The sequence below is a fragment of the Helianthus annuus genome, chromosome 12 (assembly GCF_002127325.2).
Source record: "Helianthus annuus cultivar XRQ/B chromosome 12, HanXRQr2.0-SUNRISE, whole genome shotgun sequence".
Lineage (NCBI taxonomy): Eukaryota > Viridiplantae > Streptophyta > Magnoliopsida > Asterales > Asteraceae > Helianthus > Helianthus annuus.
In genome coordinates this window covers 141,437,740-141,446,747 of record NC_035444.2, presented here as the reverse complement: position 1 = coordinate 141,446,747, position 9,008 = coordinate 141,437,740, and the positions used below count along the sequence as shown (strand labels likewise).

Here is a 9,008-nt window from a genome sequence, read left to right as displayed (position 1 = left end):
ATTAACAATGAATCCACGTATACCTCAAGATACCTGATCCCCATATGCTTAGCAATTTGCAAACCGGCGATTAAGGCTTCATATTCAGCCTCATTATTAGTGGCTTGGAACTCACAAGCTATGGAGTGGGGTATTATGTCCCCCTGTGGCGATTTTAGTAGTATACCAAGCCCAGTGCCTTTAACATTTGAGGATCCATCAGTATGCAGTATCCAAGGATCCTTGGTCTCATCCAGCTGCTGGACTTCCAATTCGGCTTCCTTTTGAAAATCACTACTGAAATCAGCCACAAAGTCTGCTAATGCTTGAGATTTGATGGCTGTTCTAGGCTCATATCTTATATCATGGGCACTAAGCTTTACTGCCCACTTAGCCATCCTTCCGGACATCTCTGGTTTCCTGAGGACATTCTTAATTAGAAAATTAGTTCTATCAACAATAACATGGGTTTCAAAATAATGTCTTAGTTTAGTAGATGCCATAATTAGTGCAAGAATAAGTTTTTCGAGGTGTGAATATGTAACGCCCAAATTACACATTCCAAAATGTAATATTATCATACATACATACATACATATATATATACACTTATATATATACATGCGTACCTTCATACATGCCAATGTTCCTTCCTACGCACAATCAATTAATCACGAATATATACACAAGCTTCTTTTACATGTAGGTTTATGCCGGAATGTCACATTCACAACTTTACATAGTATAGACAATCTATGATTCAACCCACGTGCCCTTTGGATTCCTATATACATATACTTATAAAATTTCCTACACAAACACGAAACAATCCGTTCATTCACTAACCGACAACCGAATCATATAAAACTTGTTCCTAATTGTCCGGGAAATGTTCCCCTTACATAATGACTAAAAATTCTTACCCAAGGTCTTAACCATAACGAATTTCATTACATTACGCAACATATGCACATAAAATTAGACCCGTTTAAACCCACCAATTTACTTTCGGCTTAAATACAACCTTCTTCAATAATGAGGCATTATTGGCTTTGTACTTCTGATTATTACATGTTCTTTCATGATGTTTCGTAAACATAAGTATTAAAATCTATTAAACCTACTAAAAAGTGAATCGAAATTCACTTACCTCGAGTACTCCAATAAGTGTATTTGTCACCTTGCCTTATCTTGACCCGTTATCCTCCTATGCTTGACCTCTCCTTGACATGTTCCTATTATCTCACTCCATTACATCCATTCAATAGTTAGTATACATAATCATACGCATCACTAATCACACTTCTATTCACGTGTCAATCGCTTAACGAGTTCAACATGTATCATAATACTACAATGCTAATCAATCTAACAATTTATCATTCCATCATCACAACAGTCATACATGAGCTTCTAGCATGCATAATTATGTATTTACATCATGTTCGTTATTCTTTCAAAATTCCATACTTAGAATGATAACCTTTTCTAAGTTAGGCAACTTGCTTCATATGTTAAACATTTCATACCATTTCTTAACACCTTGGTTTTTACACATCCATTCTACTATTTTCTATCAACAACCCGTTTCGACCCGTTGGTGCAATTATATGCATAAACTAGTTGGTAAGTGTTTTAGACACTTAAAACAATCAAATAACTTACTAATAATTTATTAAAATCAGTAGTTCATGATTCATACAAGTGTGCATAACAATACAACTATTTTTACTGAATATTTATACTAAAATTTGTGCAGCAACTTTCTGCGCAGCAGCTGTTCACGACACATTTTAACCCATTTATCTTCTGATTCAGTTCTTCATGTTCAAATATGAAATGATCTACACTCAGAGATCTTTCTAAGCATATAAAGATCGTAACAATCGGACATTCCTATGATTTTATATGATTTTTACAAAATCAGCACAGAAGCTGAAATGCTTCCAAACAGCTTGCTGTCAAAACGAATTTACTAACTTTTCATGCTGTTTTGACCCACTAAATCTCATAACCAGCCTCTTATGACCAAATATGAAATGTAATATGCGAAACAACCTTTTCAACGATATAAGGCTCGTTGTCTAACTCCTAATAACGAATGAGATACGGCCTTTACAAGATGACTATCTAAGGCTGTCAAAAGTGACGAATTTACTAACTTTTCATGCTGTTTTGACCCACTTAATCTCATAACCAGCCTCTTATGGCCAAATATGAAATGTAATATGCGAAACAACCTTTTCAACGATATAAGGCTCGTTGTCTAACTCCTAATAACGAATGAGATACGGCCTTTACAAGATGACTATCTAAGGCTGTCAAAAGTGACGAATTTACTAACTATTTTACACAAACTTTGTAGGCATTTTATCAAACACTTGGGGGGTTTCGCATTTAAAGCATAATGTACAAATATTCTCATGTTCATCTTCCTGATTCTTGTGCTCACTTGCCATTAACATCTAATTAAAACTCGCATAACTTCACACCATACTAAATCTAACTGACAAAAACCAATAACATAAATCATAACACTTTCGAATTTGCATAAGATTTGACATGGGTAGTATACCCATGTCGCCACCCTACCTATAGCAAATGGGTTTTCCCCCAATATTCATCATAATCAAAATTAAACATACTTTGGCATCTACACATTCATTATAACTAACATTCATGCTAAAATCTTACACTATAATCACATATTACACAAAACCCACTTGATCAAACATCATTAAAATACCAAAATTCGACTTACATGATGGTAGAAACGCTAAAGTGATCGAAAATCTTGGTTCATGCATTAGTTTAGCCCTTCTATCCCCCTTCAATTTGATGGATTTTGGTGAAACTAGGGTTTCACCTCACCCTCTGTCCCTGATCGATCGTATATACACACACGCACACTCTATGTGTGTTTTTAATTTTTTTATACTTTTAATGTTTTAAGTTTTGCCACTTTACACATTTGGCCCCTCAAGAATAATATGTATATTATTAAGACCAAGACTATCCTTACTTGTTCATAACTAGCTTAAATTAAATTTCTCATGGAATTTGGGTTGTTACAAATCTACCCCCCTTAAAGAAAGTTTCGTCCCCGAAACCTCTTTCTTTTCTTCTACAACCCGTCTAGTTTTATTCTTCGTTCCCTCACTCATTCAAGGTACATTGGACGACTTACATAAGCATGTTGTGAGAATTTGCCTAATCACAGATCCCATAGTCCATAATTTGAAACTAGCATCCTGATATATTATTAATACTTATCAAGATTTCAAACTTCCTTGCGAAAACCAATCCCTAGTCATCATTAATTTATTCATTTCCGCATACAATCTCGTTCATTCGTACATATTAAACATATCATACCTATTCATATGGAGGTACTTTTTCAATAATAGTGTAAAATTTTCATAAACTCATCCAATCTTTCTTTACAAACCTTCTAGACGTGTTACTTATTTCATTCATTCGCATACATAACTTCCCGCACATACATCATTAAAACATGATAGTTGTCTTGAATTTCTTAGCTTCATAATCAACTTGGGGTGTTCCTAAAGTTTAATGAATGCTAGAACTGAATTAAGGACCTTAGCCTAATAAACAAACAATTTCAGCATAAGCAGATAAGGGGGACCCGTCGCCGACGGCACATGGTGCGTCGCCGACGGGCTCGGGAAGGTCCCGTCGCTAAACATTGCCCGTAGACAGACAGTTAGCGCGTCAGGTGGAGGGGTGCCGTCGCCGACGGCATAAAGGCCATCGCCGACGGGCTCTCTGGTGTGCAGACGCTGTTTGACCAAAATTTTTTTGTTCCCGGGTCCTTTTTCCAACCAGAAATGGTCTCGGGCAGTCCCGAAACCTTCCCTAACATCCCATAACGTCCCAACCCAGGTTATAATAGTAATTTATCCATAACCCATTTCCGTTTTCATCTAAAAGCATAGCTCGAAATCCTTAAATCACTTACTTGCGTGGCGCTTAGAAACGAATACACTTTCACGAGAGCGTAGGTTTGAGGGATTCGAGCATCGTACCTTCATATATTAAATAATTTGCTAACCTTACTACCTTGGTGCAGTACTTGAACATGCAGCAACGAGTCGGTCCTCTTCGTCCCCATCCATACCATGTTTCGTATTGACCTCGTTCATCCGTGTGACGAGCTTTCGCTTATGAACATTCTTTCACTGACCTAGATAGGTTTATCACACTATGATATCTGCCATACTCATTATAAAATTGGGGATTATCACATTTCATTCAAGTTCATTTAAACATGATGTTTATTACTTCTCCTTGTTTACATATTACTACTTCCAAGATTCTTTTTAAAGCACTAGTGTGTTAAGCTTATTCATAACGGGTCAATACATGACCATTTCTTAATATATATATATATATATATATATATATATATATATATATCATTCTCATTGTTTGACCCGTTCTTGACGGGTAAACACATAATCATTATTTCGTAATTCTTTAACTCATTTGGTGTACTACACTACACATTTCCTTTCTTCTCTAGCACTCCCTTGGTTTGAAACCAAATTATTTCTCAGCTTCTGCAGTTTGACTTTTCAAGGTCAACTGCCACTTATTTCTTATTATATACATGCGTATCGAAGTACACGTTTGCACTCTTTTTCAATTCAAACATGCTTACGACCTCATAGCTTCACTGTTCCAGTGTTTTCTTGCAAATTTTTACCCTTCCCGTTTTAAAGGTTAGTCATAATACTTATTTCGCTTACAACACCAACATTTTAGTTCCATTCGCTTATATACTTTCATTTCTTTTACGCATTCGAGTATCTAATTAAATGGGTAATGGCATATATTCTCATAATGAGATTCAAGCATACCACTTACGCCTCAGTAAAATCGAGTTAATTGTGTTCAACATAAATATTTCGTTCTATCCGTATAACGGGTTAAGCTTCATACATTTATTATTGCATTCACGACCACCCGTTTTAAACGGATGGTACCCTATCCTTACTCGACTTGTTCAACTTGAACCGGTCGATTTGCATAGCTTATCATTACCTTCTTTAGCATAACCAAATCCGCAAGGGATTTGCATCATTCGTATCTTTCATTCTTTGAATCCGTTTCGCGGATTCAAGCATTGCATTCACATCTTTCATCCTTGAATCCGTCTCGCGGACTCAAGCATTGCATTCATATCTTTCATCCTTGAATCCGTCTCGCGTATTCAAACATTGCATTCATACATTGTCAATCCATACTTTCTTATGGACTCAATATTTCATTCTTATCACTTATACCTTTCACCCTTACATAGTACTCTCAACCTCCCGAGAGTCTTACTACCCATTTCACCCACACACCCAGCCGCTACCAAATCCTATCGGACATACCTGTAACAATCATTACGGTCTCACGAACGTCTTATGTTTCTTGTGTACTGGCCAGGTACACAATCCACATACTAGTTTCGTGTCTTCGTGTAATCGTCACCTTATGTCCGAAGAATTAGGTTTCGGCACGTGTAACATTTTCATAACTTCGTTTCCATTATATTATTATATTTCATTAAAATTTTCCATCACTCGATAACTTTTAGCATTACATGCACCCTTATGCAAAATTTGCGTACCTGGGCAATGGTCTTATTACATGCCTTGGTGTCAGTCCGAGACCACAGTCGTGGATCATCCTCATCCAAACAACTATGCTTATCTTACACACAACATAATGTTAGTTTCTTCATAAACATACTTAAATTCATACTTACATTTGCTTCTACCTTTAGATCTTGATCGAGTCTTGGATTGTACGGGTTCCTCGTCACAAGAGCACACAGGTTTGAGTTCAAGTATTTGCCTCCTCATACTTGATTTCCCTCAAACCAGGGCTCTGATACCAACTTGTAACGCCCAAATTACACATTCCAAAATGTAATATTATCATACATACATACATATATATATACACTTATATATATACATGCGTACCTTCATACATGCCAATGTTCCTTCCTACGCACAATCAATTAATCACGAATATATACACAAGCTTCTTTTACATGTAGGTTTATGCCGGAATGTCACATTCACAACTTTACATAGTATAGACAATCTATGATTCAACCCACGTGCCCTTTGGATTCCTATACACATATACTTATAAAATTTCCTACACAAACACGAAACAATCCGTTCATTCACTAACCGACAACCGAATCATATAAAACTTGTTCCTAATGGTCCGGGAAATGTTCCCCTTACATAATGACTAAAATTTCTTACCCAAGGTCTTAACCATAACGAATTTCATTACATTACGCAACATATGCACATAAAATTCGACCCGTTTAAACCCACCAATTTACTTTCGGCTTAAATACAACCTTCTTCAATAATGAGGCATTATTGGCTTTGTACTTCTGATTATTACATGTTCTTTCATGATGTTTCATAAACATAAGTATTAAAATCTACTAAACCTACTAAAAAGTGAATCGAAATTCACTTACCTCGAGTACTCCAATAAGTGTATTTGTCACCTTGCCTTATCTTGACCCGTTATCCTCCTATGCTTGACCTCTCCTTGACACGTTCCTATTATCTCATTCCATTACATCCATTCAATAGTTAGTATACATAATCATACGCATCACTAATCACACTTTTATTCACGTGTCAATCGCTTAAGGAGTTCAACATGTATCATAATACTACAATGCTAATCAATCTAACAATTTATCATTCCATCATCACAACAGTCATACATGAGCTTCTAGCATGCATAATTATGTATTTACATCATGTTCGTTATTCTTTCAAAATTCCATACTTAGAATGATAACCTTTTCTAAGTTAGGCAACTTGCTTCATATGTTAAACATTTCATACCATTTCTTAACACCTTGGTTTTTACACATCCATTCTACTATTTTCTATCAACAACCCGTTTCGACCCGTTGGTGCAATTATATGCATAAACTAGTTGGTAAGTGTTTTAGACACTTAAAACAATCAAATAACTTACTAATAATTTATTAAAATCAGTAGTTCATGATTGATACAAGTGTGCATAACAATACAACTATTTTTACTGAATATTTATACTAAACTTTGTGCAGCAACTTTCTGCGCAGCAGCTGTTCACGACACATTTTAACCCATTTATCTTCTGATTCAGTTCTTCATGTTCAAATATGAAATGATCTACACTCAGAGATCTTTCTAAGCATATAAAGATCGTAACAATCGGACATTCCTATGATTTTATATGATTTTTACAAAATCAGCACAGAAGCTGAAATGCTTCCAAACAGCTTGCTGTCAAAACGAATTTACTAATTTTTCATGCTGTTTTGACCCACTAAATCTCATAACTAGCCTCTTATGACCAAATATGAAATGTAATATGCGAAACAACCTTTTCAACGATATAAGGCTCGTTGTCTAACTCCTAATAACGAATGAGATACGGCCTTTACAAGATGACTATCTAAGGCTGTCAAAAGTGACGAATTTACTAACTTTTCATGCTGTTTTGACCCACTTAATCTCATAACCAGCCTCTTATGGCCAAATATGAAATGTAATATGCGAAACAACCTTTTCAACGATATAAGGCTCGTTGTCTAACTCCTAATAACGAATGAGATACGGCCTTTACAAGATGACTATCTAAGGCTGTCAAAAGTGACGAATTTACTAACTATTTTACACAAACTTTGTAGGCATTTTATCAAACACTTGGCGGGTTTCGCATTTAAAGCATAATGTACAAATATTCTCATGTTCATCTTCCTGATTCTTGTGCTCACTTGCCATTAACATCTAATTAAAACTCGCATAACTTCACACCATACTAAATCTAACTGACAAAAACCAATAACATAAATCATAACACTTTCGAATTTGCATAAGATTTGACATGGGTAGTATACCCATGTCGCCACCCTACCTATAGCAAATGGGGTTTCCCCCAATATTCATCATAATCAAAATTAAACATAGTTTGGCATCTACACATTCATTATAACTAACATTCATGCTAAAATCTTACACTATAATCACATATTACACAAAACCCACTTGATCAAACATCATTAAAATACCAAAATTCGACTTACATGATGGTAGAAACGCTAAAGTGATCGAAAATCTTGGTTCATGCATTAGTTTAGCCCTTCTATCCCCCTTCAATTTGATGGATTTTGGTGAAACTAGGGTTTCACCTCACCCTCTGTCCCTGATCGATCGTATATACACACACGCACACTCTATGTGTGTTTTTAATTTTTTTATACTTTTAATGTTTTAAGTTTTGCCACTTTACACATTTGGCCCCTCAAGAATAATATGTATATTATTAAGACCAAGACTATCCTTACTTGTTCATAACTAGCTTAAATTAAATTTCTCATGGAATTTGGGTTGTTACAGAATACCTGGATTCAGCATCAAGTAAACTCTTACTTACATAATAGACAGGATATTGTGTACCTTCATGATCCTTAACAAGGACTGCACTTACTGCTTTTGAGGATACCGCAAGATATAAGGATAACACATCTCCTTTTTCTGGTTTCACCAATGCTGGAGCTGAGGACGTGTATTCTTTGAGGGCTTGTAAAGCATTCTCATGCTTTTCAGTCCATTCAAATTTCTTGTTTTTTCTTAGGATATCATAGAATTCTTTACACTTTTCTGAGGATTTGGATATAAATCTGTTTAAAGCTGCTATCCTGCCTGTTAGTCTTTGCACATCCTTAGCGTTGGCAGGGGATTTGATATTCACCAATGCTTTGATTTGTTCCGGGCTTGCTTCAATGCCCCTCTGGGTTACCATATATCCTAAGAATTTTCCTGCTTTAACACCAAAGTGACATTTTGAAGGATTAAGCTTCATGTTATGACTATCAAGGATATCAAATGCTTCCTCCAAGTCCCTTAGGTGATCCTCAGCTTTTTTGGATTTTACTACTATATCGTCTATGTATACTTCCATAGTTTGTCCAATTTGATCTTTGA

At 35.6% G+C, this 9,008-nt stretch overlaps 1 long non-coding RNA gene across 1 annotated transcript; it reads right to left on the bottom strand.

Moving 5' to 3' along the window:
- Nucleotides 1-451: 451 nt before the first annotated feature.
- LOC110897016 lies at nucleotides 452-8,391 on the bottom strand. Its single transcript, XR_002568368.2, has 4 exons — nucleotides 8,108-8,391; nucleotides 5,618-6,581; nucleotides 2,741-4,183; nucleotides 452-1,214 (listed from the first exon to the last, which is right to left on the bottom strand). It is a non-coding gene; the product is annotated as an uncharacterized LOC110897016 (long non-coding RNA).
- Between the last annotated feature and the right edge of the window lie 617 nt (nucleotides 8,392-9,008).